Source organism: Gymnodraco acuticeps, unplaced genomic scaffold, assembly GCF_902827175.1.
Source record: "Gymnodraco acuticeps unplaced genomic scaffold, fGymAcu1.1, whole genome shotgun sequence".
Taxonomy (NCBI): Eukaryota; Metazoa; Chordata; class Actinopteri; order Perciformes; family Bathydraconidae; genus Gymnodraco; species Gymnodraco acuticeps.
Window position 1 is genome coordinate 4,891 of NW_022992065.1, and position 22,254 is coordinate 27,144.

At 42.2% G+C, this 22,254-nt stretch overlaps 1 pseudogene; it reads left to right on the plus strand.

Annotated features, from left to right (window-relative positions):
- Window positions 1–10,507: 10,507 nt before the first annotated feature.
- Window positions 10,508–20,915, plus strand: LOC117537120 (annotated as a pseudogene).
- The last annotated feature ends 1,339 nt before the right edge of the window (window positions 20,916–22,254 follow it).

Here is a 22,254-nt window from a genome sequence, read left to right on the forward strand (position 1 = left end):
AACGTCTGAGCGTGATTCTTGAGTCCAAAAGGCATCCGCAGGAACTCAAAAAGTCCAAAAGGCGTTATCACTGCTGTCTTGGGAATGTCCAGGGGGTGCATGGGCACCTGGTGGTATCCACGCACCAGGTCCACCTTGGAAAACACCCCCGTACCGGCCAGATGCGCCGAAAAGTCCTGAATGTGCGGCACCGGGTCAGGCGTAGTGGCGTCGTTGAGTCGGCGGTAATCCCCGCACGGGCGGAACCCGCCATTCGATTTGGGAACGACGTGCAGGGGGGAAGCCCAAGGACTGTCGGAGCGGCGGACAATGCCCAGGCGCTCCATGGTTGCGAACTCCGCCCTCGCTACAGCCAGCTTAGAAGGGTTCAACCGCCGGGCCCTGGCGTAGACAGGAGGCCCCCCGGTAGTGACGTGGTGTTCCACGCCATGCTTAGTGGTAAGCGCAGAGAAGGTGGGTAGCGACAGATCTGGAAACTCGGCCAACAGTCTGAGAAACGTGTCTGCACCTGACAGCGAGCCTGACAGCCCGTCGTACGCTGCGCTGCCAAGTGTGCACACGAGGGAAGAAAACGTTAAGGCATCAACCAAACGCCTATTCTTAACGTCCACTAAGAGTCCATGAGCACACAAAAAATCCGCTCCGAGGAGGGGAAAATAAATGTCCGCTGTCACAAAATCCCAGCTGAAACGCTGTCCTCCGATGCACAAACACATAGGCCTCACGCCGTACGTGCGAATGGGACTGCCGTTAGCCGTCGTCAATCGCGGTCGTGCCCCCCACGGGCGACGTCTTCACTCGACGCTGGAACTACGCTCCGTTGAGCGCCCGTGTCACACAGAAACAAGCTCCCCGAAACGCTGTCGCTGACGAAGAGGAGCCTGCACGTGCCGCCGACGCTCAGAGCCACTACTGAGTGCCGGCCCCTCTGTTTCCCGGGGGTTTGTAGCTGCACGGAGCGATGCATCTCTTCGCCCTTGTCCCGAAACGTGCGTGGTAAACGCACTCTCCGGCGTCTCCAAGCCGGCTAGCCACAGCCGTGTCCGGTCTCCGCCACGCTTTCTTGACTGCCGGTGGGCCGCTGAGCGTCACGGCTAACGTCTCTGCCCCGGGCTGTTGCGTAGCCAGGAAAAAACGATCCGCTTCCTCAGCCAAAGCACGGGGCTCCGTGACAGGCGTGTTGGCCAGCGCCGTCTGTACCCGGGGAGGCAAGTGACGCAGGAAAATCTCCGTGAATAAAATCCGGGGATCTTCCCCCCCTAGCAGATTTAGCATTTTCGCCATTAGCTGGGATGGCTTGCTGTCTCCTAGGCCTTGAATGTCAAGTATCTGGCGGGCCCTCTCCTTAGCAGATAAGCTAAATGTCTTAAGGAGAAGGGCCTTAATCGCCTCATATTTGCCATGATGTGGGGGGGCTGCGATGAATCCCACCAACCTGGACGACGTGGAGCTCCCCAGCGCTGCTACCACATGGTAGTATTTTAGGTCCCCGTCACGGACCTGTCGGCAGGCGAAATGTGCCTCCACGTGTGCGAACCATGCCTCCGCGGCGTGCTCCCAGAATTCCGGCAGCTTTATGAAAACATCGCGCTCAGCCATGTTCGTTAATTTCCGGAAACTTTCTCGGAAAAGTCGGGGTCACCAGTGTAGTGCCGTGAAAAGAGAGTCGGAGGCGGTGTATTAAGAATGGAGTTCCAATCTTTATTATCCATTACTTTCAGAGAGGTTAACACATGCACTGCTCTGCCTGATGAGCTAGCAGGAATGGCAGCTAAAGCTACAGGTGTTCCCCACTAAAGGGTCCGTGTGGCAACACAATAAGCAAGGTGAATTATGTCCAATAACGTGTCACCACAGTTGCACATTTAAATTCAGGTGTTGTTATGGCAACGTTAGTGGCCAAACAGCCACATTTACTGCTGCAAATACGTTCAAACATGCTGTTGACACGCAGTGGCAACTATTCCACCATTTCAGCTGACTTTTCCTCAGAAATACCGTCACATAACATCCATATATTTCAGTGCTAGGTTGATGCTTAGCTAAGCTAACTATGAAACACTTTAACTGACAGGACTCCGGATCAACTGTGTACTGTAAGGTAGCTTCTAGCTTCATGTCGAACAGTAAGTCAACATTTTCCAGAGAGCTTTCTTTGAAATCACCAGGTCACGCTAAAAAACAGAACATTTAGATTGAATGACAAAGTGTTTATTTAATATATCTGGCTAGCTATAGCTACTTGCTAACGGTTTAGCTTACCCCCGCGATTCAAAGTAACGTCAACAACGCTGTAATTTATGCTTTGCTTACATGTTCGCATAACTTGGAAGTTTACTGACATTTACATACCTTGTTTACCTGGCTCAAGTGGTGGCTCTGGGGTTGTTGTGTGAGCCACCACTTTAGAATTGTTGTCTTTTTTAAGATTTTTTTTTCTTATGTCCATCTTCAAAAACTCTGAGTCCGACTGACAGTTTAAACATTGTCACAGCTCACAGGATAGGTACCTGTCAGCCAATAAGACAGATTTGTATTTCCATTCAACTCTCTCTGGTTGGTCTGGTGCAGGGGTCTGCAACCTTTTTGACCAAAAGAGCCATTTTGCTCCTTTTTCCAAAAATGTTTTTGTCTGGAGCCGCAAAACATATTTCATAGTTTTTTATTGTTATATCAGACAAAAACTACAGTTTTTTTTGCATTTATTAGGCTATTTATTACATGATATAAAACTGTTAACCTCTAATAAGAAACAAATAACTCTTATAAGGAGAATTAAAAATAATACACAGGCCTACTTTAAAATAAATTAAACACAGCACTTGGGGAGTCCTCTGCACATTTGAAGGAAAAACAAATATTATTAAAATGGGCCCACTTTGAAATAAATAAAACATATAGCTGCACCCTAAAAAGAGTTAAAGGTAGGGTAGGTAAGAATGGAGAAACCAGCTCGAGTGCGTTAGAATTTGAAAGTACACAACCAGAAAAAATATGCCTCTTCCTTCAGACTTTTTACAGAGCCCCTCCTCCAACACACACGAACGCGCACATGACCAATGAGGGCACGAGATAAGTTTGTGCACAGATGTGCTACGGCTTCCAGAGATTAATTTTTGTATGTATTTATTGTCAAAGCATTTAATATATTCATTGCTATCGGGACGTTAAGAGCATTCCATGGAATATAACAAAAATAAAGTTTTCTGAAATAAATTACATACCCCATTGAATTATGACGGAAGATCACGGGGTTTGTCAAGCAAAGCGGAGAGAATACTTACTTCCCGGTGTAATATTCTCTAAAGCAAATGAGCTGCTCCGACCCTCGGTCCTGACGGACTCCAACTTGTGTTTATTAATCAAACAAATAAATAAACACAAGGATAATAATGTGTTATTGTTGAGTAAATGGAGAATTGCACAGGGGAAAATAACGTAGGCTATCTATGCCACAATATTAGATGCGGATTTTGTTAAACTAATACGTTTGCGCTGTGGACCAACACTATACATTGACGGGGAAGGGGGTAGCAATAAAGATAACACCATTAAACAGTTACACAACATAACAGAAATAATATCGATAGCAGAGTCCCTAGCAACCACCTTGGTAACAATGAAAACGTTCAATGGACGCAATTTCCTGAAGTAATCTTCGTAATAACTAGCAAACTAAAGATCATGTACATCCACTGCACACATAATCTGAAATAACAACTCATATTTTCTCGCATCAAATGACATCAAAACGCATTTTAATGGCCAAACTAACTTTAAAATAGGCATTTTACACCGAGAATAAAACGAAGTTCGGCCATGTTTTTTTTTCTGCATGGAGAAATTTGAAGATCACGTGACATAGACGCCAGCCATTGGAATGAATGGTGAAAAAAAAACGGGGTTTGTCAAACAGAGCACATGGTGTAGTCCAAACGATAGCTGGGGATTCTGGGTAGTGTAGTGTCTTCTGCCATCCTTTACTCCGAAAAAATATTTGTTTCTCCGAATCGAAGGGGAAAAATACAAAAGCATTGCACACAATTTAAACCAATCAATGTTGTGTAATTAACAAGGATAATCTGGTGTTTTTTAGTCGATGAGTAGTGCAGATATCACTGTACAATCAATCGACAGTAAGGGGAATACTTACTTCCGGGTGTACAATTCTCCGTTATCCAATGGGAATGGACGCTCACATTGCCTTTAAGGGCAGCCGACACAAACAAATGCCGTGCTTCCATGAGCGTCAAATCCCGCCGCAGATGAGAATACATTGCAATCAGTTGAAAGCTACTTGCGTCCCTTTATGAAGCTGAAGGAGCCTAGGAGCGTCACAACTGCACGCCACGGACACTGACCAAACGTCGCTCCTGGACGATTATGGAGTGAGAGTGTGTTGTAGCAGGATGTGACGCATATTTTAGTTGACCTAATTAAAACCGTTTTGTTTTTTATTTATGTGTCACAGTATCACCTCAAAATACAAGATACGAAACATTTTCAACCATGCAACAAAATATAAATAGTCCTACAAATACTTTTATTTTAATTCCTTCTTATTTTTGTCTAAGCTCAAGGGAGCCAGAGCAGAGGGCTTAAAGGGCCACATGCGGCCCGTGGGCCGCGGGTTGCCAACCCCTGGTCTGGTGTCTTGCCTCTGTTGCATTCACTGAACACGGGAAATTACAATCCTGCCGTCCTCTCTAGTGTCATGATGAGGTTCAGGTAAAGCACGGTTAATGTATTATATTATTGACTCAATAAAACTTCACTTTTTTCCCCACTTTTTTTTGCTAGGGGGCCCCTTAGTGGCTGCGGGGCCCTAAGCGGCCGCTTATGTCGCTTAATGGGTCGGGCCGGCTCTGGCTATAGCGAAGGCATCGTTTGCGGTACCAAAACCCAGATGTATAACTTTGATTTGTACAGACTAATTCCGCAGTATTTATTGTATACTTTGCCATACTTTGCATCAGGAATGCACTCAAAACAGCGAGTGTAGAGCTGGCACTGTGTCCTCAGAGCTGAGCTGTTCTGTGAGTGGAGTGAACAGGGAATCATTCAGAGGTTATTTAATGATAAACATTATTTAAAGATTGTAACCCATGACCAAAATGAGAGGACAGAGACCTGCAGAAAGACGTGAGGAAGCTTAATTAAGTTAAGTTAATTTCACTATCATACTCTAAATTCCGACAAATTAAAGCTGTATGACTCGAGTACAATAAGAGATTTTATTGAAAATGAGTGTCATTAGTGAAACCATGAGTATGAATAAGTGATGTATAAAAAGGTAAGAGAAAAGGAGATCACATGTGATGTCTTATATTTCACATATATGATAATGTAAATGTTTTATATCACTTGTACAAGTGTGCTGTTCTTTTAAAAGTAAAGTAGTTTTCACGTATAAAAGTAAGAGCATGTGTGTTAGACAGTTAGTCTGAATAAAATGTTTTTTAAAATCATATATTTATTTATTTGTTTATATGTCTTTAATCCTTAAGTGCATTATTCATTTAAACTTAAAAAAGTAAAAGATACAAATGATATTGGGCATTGAACAACAGTCATTTTTACCTTTTACTTTTGGTGTGGCAGGTTCAAATTGTTATGAGTTATGTGTGTGTCCTAGCATTACTATCCTTGTGGGGACCTACATCTGCTTACACAGTCACGTGTGGGGACTCGCCTCCCTTATGGGGACACAATGGAGGTCTCCATGAGGGGAATCATTAATTTTAGGGTGAAGACTTGGTTAGGGTAAGGGTTAGGCATGTGTTGGTTAAGGTTAAGGTTAGGATAAGTCTCCAGGAAATGTATGTAAGTCAATGTAATGTCCCCTGAAGTGATGTATACATGGTGTGTGTGTGTGTGTGTGTGTGTGTGTGTGTGTGTGTGTGTGTGTGTGTGTGTGTGTGTGTGTGTGTGTGTGTGTGTGTGTGTACAGTACAGTACATAAAGTGCAGTAATTTCACGCTCCTGCAGCTGTAGCGTCTGATCGCCCTCCCCCCCGCTCTAATGACTATTGATTATTAATTGAGTCTTTCATGAGACGTGAGCTCTTCTGATTGGTTTCATATCACAGAGTTCACATGAAAATCTGATCAGTCTGATTCATGAGCTCATTCTGCTTTTATTGAAGTGCTCAGTGGACTGCTGCGGCTCGGCCAGAACAAAGGAAAACTCCTCTTTTCACCCTCTACACTCAAAGTTTCTTTTTTCAGACAAAGGCAAACTTTTGTGTTTATGACAAGACTCAGGCCCCATTTACACCTCATATTGCATGTACTCTTATCTGGACATGATAATGGCAGAACCAAAACAACAATCTTAAAATACTTATTCGATATAAAGTCTAGAATTATTTGTGTTTAAGGGGAAGTACAAGTTACTTCCCCTTAAATACAAATAAGTCTTATTTGTGTTTAAGGGGAAGTACAAGTTTTATCAGCAAATTTACTTTGATTACAAAAAGTTGATAATAACATTGTTAATAATACATTTAAAGCAATATTTATCTGTTGAAGCTGATAGATGTTTAGCTAGTTTAACTACTTCAAATGCAGTTACGGTGTTTAAAGGGCCCAAAGCACTTCCATAGAGAGGCGAAGTCCCTAAATAGATGGGCGGGACTTCGCCTCTCTATTAGGAGAAACGCGCAGCAGCTCCAGAAACGATGCAAACAAGAAACACAAATGTGCCAACAAATTTGCAAATGTTTTTTGTGTATGTAGATAAGATCTGCTTCTGCATCATAATGATAGCCGCCCTAACCCTAAGTTCTTAAGAATTCTCCTTTATCTTTACTGAAACACCTGGAACAGGAAATGTGTTACGGTGAGTGAAGCAAGCAGGACCCAAATGCAGATAACGCTGAAAATGCCTTTATTTCAAGGATAATCTAGACAACTTGGACAAAACAGAAAACTCACCGGTGAACTCATTCAAAAACACAAACAAAAGACGAACCAACACTGAACACAGGAAGAGACAAGACTAAATACAGGGAGGGGTAATCACAAGACGAGAAACAGCCGGGCAGGAGAAACACAAGGGCCACAGGTGAACACAATCAGACAACTAGACACACCAGGGAAACTAACGACGGGAGGAAAAACACAGGAAGAAGGACCAGACAATATACCCAGAGGAAAACACCCATAACCAGACATACAAAGCTACAACCGTGACATAACATGAGAATCCTGACAAAATGAGCAGATTGGCAGGGAAGAAGAATTGCCTCAGAGGATGTGTGTAGATGTGAGATATCTCTGTGATAAAGGTATGAGAGAAGGTACATGCCTGGTGTCTACAAGTGTGATATGAAATAGAAAAACAGTGCAAATAGAAAAAGTTCACAACCCACACAGAAGAAGTGTTACAGCTGTCATACATGCCACTTCTGCTGGTTCTGCACAGTGTCAGCTGGTTTCAGATGAATATTGATGACAAACTGAATCCGAGTAGATCTCCAGATGAAAAACAGCTTAAAAAAGATTCATCTTTATGTAACTGGGGCTGCAGAGAAACTCTAGCCTTAAGTCTGTCATCTTGCTCTGCCCCAAAAACCCTGCAGGTGCCCTTATTCTGAATCAGCAGCTGCTTCCAGACCTCCATTCACTTTGTATGCAGTGCTGATACAGTATGGCACACTGATGTAATGCTTTAGTATTGTTGAGGTGGCGAAATATTGTTACGGTGATTCGATGAAACGTGTGATCTGCAAATCGCCTTTGAGCACCAGGTGCTATAGGTAAGTTGAAAACTTAAAACGTTAAATTCAACTTAATAGCATTGCTTTCAACTAAGCTAATACAATAAAGTGTAATTTGTTGACATAATACATTTCAATACAAGTCAATGTTTTAGTTTTTTCAGTGCACACTGACCCTAACTCAAAGTTAAAAGCCAAAATTATACATTTTGTTGCCAAAGATTCCTCTCACACTCATTTAAAAACATTGAACACATACAAGACCTGCACCATGTGTCCATCAAATAACACATGCTGACATACAGTGTAAGTGAAGTGCAATGCATGAGAGACGTGCAGTGCAATGAAATGAAGTATTATACAGAGCTATAATGTCCAAATGTAATGCAGTGCATAACACTAATGTAAAGTTAGAAAATGTGTTGAAATGAGTATTATGCAATGAAAGAAAATTTGATTAATACATTAAAATAAAGTAAGTGAATTGATGAGACTTGGCTCAATGGCTCAATAATTGTAAAGAAATGTTACCATGCTGCCTTTGTTCAAAGTCTTATGGCGCATTTCCACTGCAGGGCCTCGTACGGTATAGTTAGGCCTTGGTAGGCCAGGCTCACTTTATGCTGCGTTTCCATTACAGTTTAGTAGCTGGGGCAGTAACTATAGTAACGGAGTGTAGGCGGAGCCGTGACGTAATCTTCAATGTGAACCACAAAACCAACATCAGCCGTTAGCTGTTAGCCCTCAGAGCTCACAGCTCCTCATATCTGTTCAGAAACTAGACACAAGTTAAACAAGTACAAACCACAGACTGCCTGTGTCATGGAGAATACAGTCGCTGGTTTATTTATGTCTGTAGGCCGTTGTTGTGAGTGTGGACGGTCGGAGCATATACTGCGTTAGCTTAGTATCTCCATTCAGAAAACACGCATTTTAAAAGGTTTTTCGCCTGCCGTCTGTCGGCAGACTTGTCAAAGCATTAATTCATGGTTTTTACTAACCGGTATCAGTATGTTGTTACTTCGGCATCATTTTGATACGTGTATTACAATTAAATCACGGTCAAATGTGTTCATTTTGTTGTAGTTGCCAGCTAATCTCTCACTAGTTTAGCATACTCAGCCCGGTTGTTGGCCCGGAAAGAACCTCAATTTTGGAGAGCCAGAAAACTGTGAAAAAGTACCCGCTAGCTGGAACTACGCCTAGTGGAAACGCAACCAAAAACGGGCCGGGCTCCGCGCTGTAGTGGAAATGCGCCATTAGTGTACCATAGTAGGCTGCCACAGTCATGTCTAATCCAAAATAACAAGGACACTTTTGTAATTTATGTAGAATATAAATTCCATTCATGCACACTGGAGGCAGACACATCCAGGTAGATGCCTCAAACCCTCACATTGAAACGATCTGCATCGCTGGATTAAATGCTAGTGATTTGCAGAGACTTTTTGTCCACATCATTTCCAACCGACAGAGTTAAATAGTGGTGACAGGGATGAAGAGTCATTACAGATTCAGCTGCTCTCTATAACAAAAGAAATCCTGATGGAAACTGATACGCCAATATCTTCCTCCTGGATCTCTCATCGTCTCCTTTCAGTATCATTTTACCTGTCGTCTATCTGTTACACTCACATGTGCCACCCTTACCCTTTTTCTTTCCAATTTCCACACCCTCCCCTCTCAGGAATTCCTTCAGTATATATTTTTTCAGTTTTTCTTTTGTTGATGTTTAGTGTGTGTAACCAAACAGTTCTAGGATCGTACTGTTTCATCTGGCTGGTTATAGCAATGATGTCAAATCTGTCTGGGGATAAATCTGTCTGAACTCATTGAACTCTGGCTGTATGGCATTAGATGCATTGAAGTTGGTAATTAATTGAGATAACTAGATTCATAATGTATAAGGCACTTGCTCTGTCTCTGTACAGAACAGCAACATGTAATGAAGTGAAGTGTGGTGAGGTGAAGAAGGACACAATGAAGGAAAGTAAAGCACATTTCTAATGAGATATTAAACAGACTTGTGCAATTGAGTTCAATGCAGTGAGGTGTCTTTTATTGGGGTTTTCCCTTTGTGTGTTATCTGTCACTTTATACATTGTACATGTATTATAGACGGTAACATTTCTGCATCAATTGGTAAGACTGTGGAGAAACATTGCATCAGTGAGTGGGGAGAGTGGTACTGCTACTGTGTGTGTGTGTGTGTGTGTGTGTGTGTGTGTGTGTGTGTGTGTGTGTGTGTGTGTGTGTGTGTGTGTGTGTGTGTGTGTGTGTGTGTGTGTGTGTGTGTGTGTGTGTGTGTGTGTGTGTGTGTGTGTGTGTGTGTGTGTGTGTGTGTGTGTGTGTGTGTGTGTGTGTGTGTGTGTGTGTGTGTGTGTGTGTGTGTGGGGTAGCAAGACAGAGAGACATTTGATTTGAGGCTTAAGGCACATGATCTGTACTTCTGGTTGACAACAGCCTAAGCCTTGAAATCTCTTTGATTCAGTGTGTCTGTGTGTGGGTGTGTGGGACGTGTGTGTGTTAGGTTCTTACAGGCCTGTGTGTGAAGTTAAGCCCCAACAGGATATCCTCACTCTAACCAGGTAGTCCTGCCAAGAACAACACGGGTAATCATAAACACAATAAACTATTTAGTTATTTGATACCTAATTGATATCCAATACACAATGGTTACTCAGTGGGGCTGTTTTTTCTGTGGTGTGAGCAGAAAACATACTTCCACATTTCTCAAGATGTTTGAGTCCCATCCCCCCCTCACAGCTGAGCTCCGCCTCGGATGCTGCTGGTGCTGTTTATCTGATTACCGCGATACCAGAGCTGCGTCTCCTTAAAGCGACACTCCGGTTTAATTAATGAGACTACCGGCAGAGGAGAGAGGATCGGGGAGGATGCAGAGGAAGAGGACGCAGCATCCGGCGGTGGCACCACTTTCTCCCTGCACGACGCTTCACTGCAGCGTTTCACCGCCTTGAGGTCATGATGCCGGCTGTAAACTGAGCCTGGATACCAGCAGAAAAACCTCCAAGACCCCCCTCCTCCCCCATCTGCTCTCCTTCCTGCGATGCACGGACTGTCAATGCGTCACAGTCTCTTCTCTTCCTGCGTCGTTTCTTCCGCTCACGCGTCGAAGCCTTCATGCCTCATATTTAGGGTATGAAATCTGCACAATCGCGGCATTTCGCTCGTTCTACATTGGCTCTGTAGTCGTGGGTAGATCCGCGGTTTGCCCAAGCCTGTCCGGCCTTGTGCGTTTCTGCGTTCATGTTCGCCGCTCACGCGTCGCCACTGCCGTGCCGCCGCATCCGCTCCTCCTCCACACATGGACTATGATATCTATGTGAAGCGCGCGTCGTCTTCGCGTTTCTACCCACGTTCTGCCGCTGATGCGGTGCGCCTGGGCTCTTGCTGTCTCCTTGTCCTGGCCGGTCACTGCGCCTCTGGTTCGGGGGGGCTGCTGTCCGCAGAGAGGCAGGATGGTGCGGATCGCCAGCGCGCTGGGGCTGGTCATGTTCAGCGTGGCTCTGCTCATCCTGTCGCTCATCAGCTACGTGTCCATCAAGAAGGACTTTCTGCTCAGCACCCCCAGATACGGACCTAATGGAGGACCCAGGCTGTCCATGTTTCATGCGGGGTTTCGGTGAGTACAGGCCTGGGTGCTGCTGTAGACGTAGGCTGTATGCTGACTGTTGCACCAGATCAGCTGAGAGGTGGGTTATATATTTAGTTACTCCAGGTGCATGCTGACAGGGTGGAAAAAGCATTTGAATGTGACTTACTGTTGATACCTTCTAATGTGACATATGTTTATTGCCTTAAATCCTTATAATAATGTTATTCTTGTTCCAGTTTTCCAGTTGAACCTTCATCTCTCAGTTTGTGCTGGAAGGGGGGAGTAATCTTATCAGGGAAATGCATAACTTCACCCACTGATACATGGTGTAGCATATGTAGCTAATGGAGGTGTTGATGATGAGGCACAGATGAAGGCCTCTCTGCTGTCTGAGGCCCACAGACTGAGCCGCTGTGTTTTCATACTGCAGGCCTATGTGTGGTTTGGTTGATCTCTGTGAGAAAAGGTCTTTATTTTCTGTTTCAAAATATTCCCTCTGATATTTTTTACACCAAAGGGCCGAACATTAATAGCCCCCCCCCCCATTCACTTAATGACCCGGGGCTGTTGTTTGTGGTTTCAGCTAGGCCCAAATATTCAATAAAGGAACATTGTATGATACAAAAGTCTGCTTCATAAAGGCGCAGACCTATGACGACATTAAAGTCCAATGCTATGTTTTAAGAATAGTACACAACAGTAGCCTACATATAACTGAGTTACAGTATGGGTGAGGTTAGGGAGAGGTCGAGGTTATAGTGTTAAAAAGTAATCATTGAACTTACTTCACCCTTAAAATAATAATTACAACGTTTAACAGCAGCAAATGTATATAAATGAATGAATGAAGTTACAAACTCACACACAACTCATACACAAATGCAGTTTCACTCAAATATTGCTATTTAAAACTGTTAGTCTCTGACATTTGGGGATTTGCTTTCTTGCCTAGACTTAGAATAGGTCTCAGTACCACTCATATCTGTGTTTTAACTACAGCACTGAAGTCATGATGTGATTAGCGTAGCTTAGCATACAGTCTGGAAGCAGGAAACAGCTACCTACATTCTGTTTAACGTTCAAAAATACACCAACACCTTTAACGCGTAAAGATTAATATCAGTGATTTCAATTGCAATTCAAGAACGTCTTTGTGAAACACAGTGACTTCCTGATGTTTTTATGGGAATTAAACACTCTGTGGACAAATAAAACAAACACAAATGCATAAGGTTACTTGTTCCCTGCAGGATGTTGGTTACAACCACACCATTTCATTTTGGGGTTTGTTCCTGATCCTGGCGGTTGGCACATCATGGTGATGTCACACACACCACCCTCGTGTTGAAGCTGATCACCCTCAGGCGTTTTTTTTACATCTCCAGCGTTTCATTTGCACACATTGAGTGCTTACAATCTTTGTGCCCTTTATTCTGCGAGAGGCTACGTGCAGGGAACCGTGACCTCAGTTGATCACAAGCCATTGCAGCCTTATGTTAGAAATATGAACAGAGCCAGGCTAGCTGTTTCCATCTGCTTCCAGTCTTTGTGCTAAGCTAAGCTAATTGCCCTCCAGGTCCAAACAAAGACAGAGATTTGAAGAAATGTGACATAAAAACTGCATTTTATTTTGATTACCTAAGTTACAAAGGGAGAAACACACAACTACTACTTTTATCATTACTACTTTTACTGTAGGTCTACTTTTACAACTGCTAATCTACTCCTAGCACGGCTACTACTTTGTTGCTATGTTTTCCCTTTGGCTACTTCTACTACAACAGTTTTTGCCACTACTACTGTCACTTCTAGTATTCCTACTTATTTTACCCTTACAGTAAAACTATTGTTATTGTGACTACTACAACCTCTCATATCACTGTTACTACTACTAGCATCTATGTTAACATGTAGGCTAAAGTATTGAGCAACTGCTTGAATTCAGAGCGACAGAGTTTTTGATGTATAACCTTATGAAGGGGAAGCTTTTTGACAATCTTATATATTTTTTACGAGACAAATTCTGCTCTGAACTCATCATTCTCAAATCATCAGCAGAAATTGTGTTTTTAATTGAAGAACAAGCAGCTTAGGCATGAATGTAGATGCCTCTGCAAAGCATTTCCATCAAAACATCTGAAAATAAAATCAATTCCGATTTATATTTTTTAACAGACAGCTTTATTCATACATTGTATTTTAAATGTACAGAATGAATAAGCAGACAACACTATATCTTTCAGGTCAACGGTGGATAACACTGCCTCGCTGTTGTTGTTTTTTAATGAGGAGATCACTTGGCCCTGATAAACTGGTCTATATGTAGTTCATGTCAGTGTCTCTCAGTCACTGTGAGTGTGTATCAGCCTGAAGGAAAGCAGGGCATCTGTCATTTAATCCTACAGCTGTGAAATACATCGGCTCGTTCCACCGCAGCTCTTCTGTCTCTCTTTAAGTCCATTTCCTGCCATGATTCCACTTATTTTATCCACATTAAGTGTCTTGCTATAGAGCGATTTAAGCAATTCACATTCGATTGTGATGGAACTTCATTCACTAAATGTTGTAGCATCTAAGAGTTAAAGGCAAAATGGGTCGAAACACACACAAAAACAGTCATACGTGAACAGTTATGGTCGTGTTTCTGTTTAATGTTTAGAAATAATGGCATTAGCTCATTGTACAGCTGGCTAATAGTTTTCAACTGGGTTGCATCTAAATATTTACAAGGTGTTACATTACATTACGTCTTAGTAATTTATCTAAAAACATCAGGAACATATTGTATTTCAGAAAGACTGATGAAGGTAACCCCCCTATTTAAACTATATCGTTTATAGTGCTATGGGCTCTAGCTAACATATTAGTATATATTGTCGAGGCTGTGGGTGTTTCTCAATGTCGAGTACGCTTGCTTGGTAGCACATGTCTTCCGAGCGTCTTGCTTCAGAAGCGAGTCAAGAATACTTCCTACTAGCATTCGGAAAACGAAGTGTGCGTCATATGAGAGGCCCCGCCTTACATTTTCCGCCACAGATTTGGGGAAATTGGTCCGTGCGCAAAGCATTGTGGGGATTTTAAGACCGCGGAGTCTACACATGCAGCCTCGAAATTTCTCCAAACGAAGTACGCCGGGCTCGGTAGAATTCCAAGTATGCTGGACATTGGAACAGTCCTTCGGCGGCACTCGATGACGTAGTGTGCTTGAAATAGTGGCTCTGGAGCAGCTTTACTCGACATTGAGAAACTCCATGAGTGTCTGAAAACCTCCAGAACTACACTGAACAAAAATATAAATGCAACACTTTTGTTTTTGCTCCCATTTTTCTTGAGATGAATTCAAAGATCTAAAACATTTTCTATATACACAAAATAACCATTTATCTCAAATATTGTTCACAAATCTGAAAAAATCTGTGATAGTGAGCACTTCTCCTTTGCCGAGATAATCCATCCCACCTCACAGGTGTGGCATATCAAGATGCTGATTAGACAGCATGATTATTGCACAGGTGTGCCTTAGGCTGGCCACAATAAAAGGCCACTCTGAAACGTGCAGTTTTGCTTTATTGGAGGGGGTCTGGGGGGGTCCGAAAACCAGTCAGTATCTGGTGTGAGGGGTAGGGTAATGTTGTGAATCGAGTGGCCTGTGTTCGTCGTCCATAACATACGCCTGCCCATACCATAACCCCACCACCACCATGGGCCACTCAATTCACAACATTACCCTACCCCTACCCCTCACACCAGATACTGACTGGTTTTCGGACCCCCCCCAATAAAGCAAAACTGCCCGTTTCAGAGTGGCCTTTATTGTGGCCAGCCTAAGGCACACCTGTGCAATAATCATGCTGTCTAATCAGCATCTTGATATGTGACACCTGTGAGGTGGGATGGATTATCTCGGCAAAGGAGAAGTGCTCACTATCACAGATTTGTGAACAATATTTGAGAGAAATGGTTATTTTGTGTATATAGAAAATGTTTTAGATCTTTGAGTTCATCTCATGAAAAATGGGAGCAAAAACAAAAGTGTTGCGTTTATATTTTTGTTCAGTGTAGTTTAATGGTCAGATTCTCAATGAGTAAGGTGTGTTTACATCTGGGTTTACAGCATCTAATACTGCATCAGATTCCAGTCCAATCAGGAAGTCTGTTGACACCAATATGTCTGATATTTTTGAACAGATCTCAGTAGTGCCACGGCAGTACAGCTCCAGGAAAATCACTCTGTAAATCTTTGTTGACCGATATGTCGGTCATGCCCAGAGAGCGATGCTTAAACAGCCTCGTTCTGATGGAGGCTCTGGAGGCCAGCGAGCCGCCCTTGGATCTGATTTATAGCACGAGGACCCGCATTTATTTTCCTTCAACCTGTAATCATTTTCCTCCTCGCTTGCCGTCACCACGGGCCAAGGTTGCGCTCAGATTGAGTTAGATGTGAAGGTGGGCAGCATGTTGAAGAGAAAACAGTGCAGTGGACAAATCTGTATACGTTTCCTGCTATGTTGTTGTAGAATTTGAGTTTATGATCAGGAAACATAACATGTGTTTGTTGTGCTCTGTATGCAGTGCAGCCAGTTCATGGAGACTTAGTCCACATGGTATTTTCCCTGTTAAACAGTTGGCCAGACGACAATGACAAAGAGTGTTAAAAATGAACTTGGTGATCCCTGTCTAACACCACCATCGGGCACTAATTTCTACTGGACTGCCATACACCTAAAGCCTTGTTTTATCCTCTACTTAGCCTCCTAAGCTCCCAAAGTGCATAATAGTGCAACTCTAAATATGTGCAACAGGCATTGAGCACACAATCATTTCATTCAAGATCCATGATGGACAGGTTATTGCCATAAGACTATGGAGAAATACATTTTGTTATCGCTTAATATAACTCAAACAAAGTCAGGGATTGTATAGTTCACCATCTTCAGTTGCAAAAAGTGCCTTACAACTCAAACGACCACCATTCAAGATGTATTGTATCATGAATACAAGTGTTTTATTCTTACTATAATATCGAGTAAGTATTTGAAATGCACTTTATCTCTGCATGCCAGCTCTTTCTAGATCCTTTCTGTCAATGAAATGTCTTTTTAAAGTCACTGGTGATGATAAAGATAAGAATGAGTTCATATTTTTGTTTCACATTCCTCCTGCAGCGAGAGGCCCCCTCGTAAACCTGTCCTGAGGTGAATACAGTGTGCTGACGTTTAATCCAACACACAAGGATGCATTTTCACCTTGTCTATCTATCTATCTGTACCTACCTACCTACCTACCGACCTACCTACCTACCTACCTACCTACCGACCTACCTACCTACCTACCTACCTACCTACCTACCTACCTACCTACCTACCTACCTACCTACCTACCTACCTACCTACCTACCTACCTACCTACCTACCTACCTACCTACCTATCGTGTTGGATTTGAAACAGCATACATTTAGAGGGCTAGTTTCTTTTTGTGGAGTTCAGCGAGTATTTTTTATTAATCATGCATTAATCCTCTGCATACTTGTGGGTTGGTAACAAAATTGTACCCTCAAAGGCTCCCACATATTATTTTGTATGTCTGCTATTGGCTCATCTGTAGTAGATACTGTTCTAATCAGTAGCTTTTCAGTGCTGCAACTCTCTGGCTGAGCCTCAATTGCTTCAAAGATGGCAGAATAACCGACTAAGGCTGATGGACGCCATCACATCCAGGTCGAACAGCATTTACACATACATTTTAAGGTTTGGCTAACACTGTTGGATTGTGGTAAAATCCTTTGTGGTCAAAACTTAAACTGTCCTTATGCAGTAAATGCTACTGACCTCTATGCAAAATGAACAATTTGAACACTGCCATAGCAGGATCTTGACCTGAAACCTTGACATTTTGACGATTAGTCAAAGGTAGAAGATTAGTGTTAAAGAGACAAGTTTTATGTTTAAATCAACAAATCAATAATCATGATTGTGGAAAATCCTCCATATCTGTCTTTCCAAGAGAGCATTGGTTTAATCTTTGTCGGTCCTGTAGAAACACACATGATAACCAATAATTGTTTCTCAGGATGGAGGCATTTGAGTTAGGCTAGCAGTTCTCCTCTGTTTTCACTCTTTTAGCTCAGCTGTGCCGAACAGCCTGGACCAGGGGTGTCAAACTCAAGGCCTGGGGGCCAAATCCGGCCCGTGACTTCATTTGATGAGGACCACAAGAGTTTCAAAGAATATAATATGTTTATTGCGGTTTTGGTGCAGTGGTTAGAGCGTTGATCATCAGATCAAGGGGCGTTGGTGAACTCCAGTTCGAAACCCGCCTCGGCCGCCACTGCGTCAGGCTGTTGTGTCCTTGGGCAAGACACTCTACCCGCATTTGCTCCTGTGGGTAATGTCCACAGTAATGACTCTTACATGTCTAATATGTTATTGTAAAGCGCTTTGAGCACCTGTAAAAGCGCTCTAAATAAAAAAAATGTAATCCATTATTATTATTATTATTAGGTTACATGCCGATTTACAGAAGCACGTTGCCTATAAACTACATGTCCCACAATGCATCTCAAATTTGACTTGTTTCTCAGAATTTGACTTTCTTAGAATTTGCCTTTTTCTTTTTTTCAAAATATCACTTGTTTTTTTTAAATTTTGACTTTTTAAATCATTTTGTGACATTCTCACTGAAGAGACTTGCCCTATACTTCTGCTTTCAGACGTAGTTAATTATGAAGTTATTACCCTATCCGATAATAATCCAATGCAGAGGCAATCATGTAATATTTTACATTATTTGATATATATTAAATATTTATATATGTATTTTTATGTAGTCTTGTATATAAAACTGGCCCTTTGAGTGCAACCATGATGCGAATGTGGCCCGAGATGAAATTGAGTTTGACACCCCTGACCTGGACCATCCTCTCTCTGTATGCAGTGATGTCCTTTTTTGTTATTTGCTCTGGGTAAGACGGAGTGTTGCTTTTACAAGAACTGCACTGAATATAACTTTGACCTAGGAAGGAAGTCCTTCTACCGAGAGACCGCACCATGGACAAGAAAAAGTCAAATTCAATCAAAATGTCAAGGTTTCCGTGCAAAAATGAGACATAGAAAGCTTACTGTATACTGGTTAAGTCTTGGTTTATATATAATCCTTATAAGCATTGGATTGAGTAAAGGCTTCATGCAATGCAAGACAATTGTTCATCTTATCAAGTACGTTGACATCGTAGTGTTGACATTATTGGATTTCTCATGGAGTTTAAATGACTCTAAATGTAGTAAACGAAGCATCATTTCAGATGTTTTTTAAAAACCATGAAAGGAAAGCGTAACATAAAACCATATTTGGTGAATATGTGACTTCACATATTCAGTCTGAAATGAACTTGATAAGATGGACAGAATTTCTGCAAAAGTTTAACCTTATTGCCTATTTTCCCGAGAGCACTGGGTTTATTTGATTCCAGGTAAGAGTAAGGATAGAGAATGTAAGTATTTGTTTACACTGAGCTGAAAGTGTAAATACAAATGTCGCTTGGTTTCCTTAAGGATAAGTCCTTATATTTTTTTGCTGAATGGCTCAAAAACTTGCATTACGATTGTCTTCTTCTCGAGGTCTTATCGCTGTGGAACTGATGAAGAAAAAGACAAAATATCTGTAATCATTCATTTTCTGCAGAGGCCAGCTGAAGCTTTATTTCTTTAATCATTTCTACAACGGGACAAGAAACACGAGCAGTCATGTGATCCCACTTAAGGGTTTAAGTTGCACCTATTTGAAATGTGTGTGCAAGATATTTAAACAAAACCTGGAAGGAAGTTATGTTGGTGTTTTGTTGCTTATTGCAAAGAAAAGAAGCATTTACATACAATTAATTGGAATAACATATTACTTTCTTTCACTCTTTATAACATAAAAAATAAATTTAATAAATACATTTCCAAGAAGGAAATCAAATGGGAAGAAAACAGGGTAGAATCTTAAATCAGAATATATGTTATGCACACAAACGTTTTCCCCCCAAATTAAAGTGGTTTCAATAATCTGGCTGAATTGTTGCCTTTTTTCCAACCTGACTGTTTGCATTCCTTGCCCTGCCAAACATATGATCATTTAATGCTTTGCAATGCAGGTAAATGGGGATGTTTTGCATTATCTTGTTTTAAAAAAGCTCAATTGCAAGTGGATAAAGCCGACCTCATCTTAACACGAAAGGACGACTGGGTTAACCTCCTTGTTTCTAACTCCCCCTTCGTCCCCTCTGTCGTATCCTCGTCTGTTCAGCTCCCAGCTGGCGTTGAAGAATATGGATCCAGGTTTCAGTCCTCTGACCAACGCCCTGAGCGAGGACCTGCAGAACTCCTCAAGATGGACCTACAACAGCTCGGCTTTTCTACAACTGAAGTAGGTTACTCACACTCTCTATTTTTGACTTCAAACTCCTTAACACTAACAGTTTCACATTTCTCATCCAATCTATTTAAGTTCCTAGTTTTGCAATATGCATAAAACTGATGTTTAGTGACCAGCTGATTGTCTGATGCTAACTTTTTTGCACTTCCTTGTCAAAAGCAGTTAGAAACAATCCAAATAAATTCTCCCAAAAAATTGAGACAAGTTTTGTTTAAATTCGGTCATAGCACGTCTTACTTTAAGATCTCATTTACTTACAGGCAAATCCAAGTCTCAAGTCATTTGAAACAAGTCCTATTAAGTGTTGTCACCACTAGTGTCATGTCCATACTCAAGTTTGATCAAAGCTACCAAACTACTAAAAGCCACTAACTTGTAGCCAATAGAGTTAACCAAGGAAGGATCACGTCCTCGGTGGAGTATCTCTTTTAACTTCATTATACCATGATATAAATGTTAGGTTATATTGCCCACCACTAAGGTCGACCTGGAACAACCTTCTGTCCAATCAAACACCATAACACTCTTTAGGTAATGCTATAATTGTGTCCACTCCTTGTAGATTCACAAATCAAAACTGTCCTTTGTGTCTTGCAGAAAGGAGATCTCTCAATACATTGACATCCCCACAAACTTCTCATTGATTAAAGACTCAGTGAGAATCGGACAGCTGATGCACTACGACTACTCCAGCCACAAGTACGTCTTCTCCATCGGAGAGAACTTCCGCTCGCTCCTTCCCGAGGTCTCGCCCATCCCTCAACAAACAATACAATGTTTTGCGCCGTGGTGGGAAAACAGCGGCTATCCTCACCGGCTCGCGCTGCGGCCCCCAGATCGAGAAGTTTGACTTTGTTTTCCGCTGCAACTTCGCACCCACCGAGATGTTCAAGAAGGACGTTGGGCGGCGGACCAACATGACGACCTTTAACCCGAGTATCCTGGAGAAATACTACAACAACTTACTGACTGTGCAGGACAGGAACAACTTCTTCCTGAGCCTGAAGAAGCTGGACGGGGCCATCCTGTGGATCCCGGCGTTTTTCTTCCACACGTCCGCCACGGTGACGAGGACGCTGGTCGATTTCTTTGTGGAACATCGAGGTCAGCTGAACGTCAAGTTGGCCTGGCCTGGAAACATCATGCAGTATGTGAACAGGTAAGACACACAGTGACACTGCAGTATGTTCAAAACACCTTGTACCTGGGTTATGTCATTTCCACATGAGCCTTTTCAGTTAGACCCTGTATTTATAAGCATTTATCCTAATGCAACCAGGAACCAGCTGACTTCTCTACCAATGCTATATTAACATTATGAGCGATTATGAAGCGCCAAATAATTCTCCTATATTCTTGCCATTAGCTAGTTGTTTTACCAACATACACTTACGATAAAGCAACCCTTCCATGGCAACTCTTCGAAAATGTAGCCGGCCTTTTTGCTGCTTTATACACTGGACATCTTTTCCAGCGAGAAAAGCCTTTAGAGACTTCCTTTGCATCGACCGGTGTTACTGTAACAAGGCTAGCTAATTATTAGCATGTTCGCAATAAAGAAAACAATAATTAAAACAATAAAGAAAGACTCTGATACAACTGATACTGTTGCACCATCTAATCTTACCCAGCTAAGAGCCAGTGTTGTTTGTAATGTGTCATGTCACACAGTATGATTTGATCTATGTGGAACAACTATGTGACAGCTCACATGGATTTGACTTACAAGTGGACATTTAGCCTGAGATATATATTGCCATTCCCTCTAAAAAAAGGACTGATGTGATTTTTGTTCCATATTTATACCCCTAGGTCTAGGTAGATAGTTTAAATGTATTCTGACTTCTATGGCTCTCGGATTTATAGCTTTTAAAGTGAACGTGCTAACATTTAGCTATCCCTGTTTACACGTGATAAGGATGGTTAATTTCGTTTACCTAAGTCATGACAGCAACCATGTTACATTCTGTTATTCTGTCCATCAATACCTGTTACCTTATGTCTCTGTCCACCTGTGTTCCAAAATGTCCTCGTGTATCTCTGTCTTGTTTGTACTGGTAGTAGTTTGTGTAGGTTGTATGTTCTTTGCTCTATATGTCAAGAGGAAGATTTACTGTAGACTACCAAGAGCCGGATTATCAAGAAACAGCTATTTAGTGAAAGGTTTGACGGAAAGAGTGATAGTGTGTGTGTGTGTGTGTGTGTGTGTGTGTGTGTGTGATGTGTGTGTGTGTGTGTTTGCTGTATGTAATGTGTGTGTGTGTGTTTCGTGTGTTGTGTGTGTTGTGTTGTGTTGTGTGTGTGTGTGCATGTGGTGTGTGTGTGTGTGTTGTTGTGTTGGTGTGTAGTTGTGTGTGTGTGGTGTGTGTGTGTGTGTGTGATGTGTAGTGTGTGTGTGTGTGTGTGTGGTGTGTGTGTGTGTGTGTTGTGTGTGTGTGTGGTGTGTGTGTGTGTGTGTGATGTGTATGTGGTGTATGGTGTGTGTGTGTGTGTGTGTGTGTG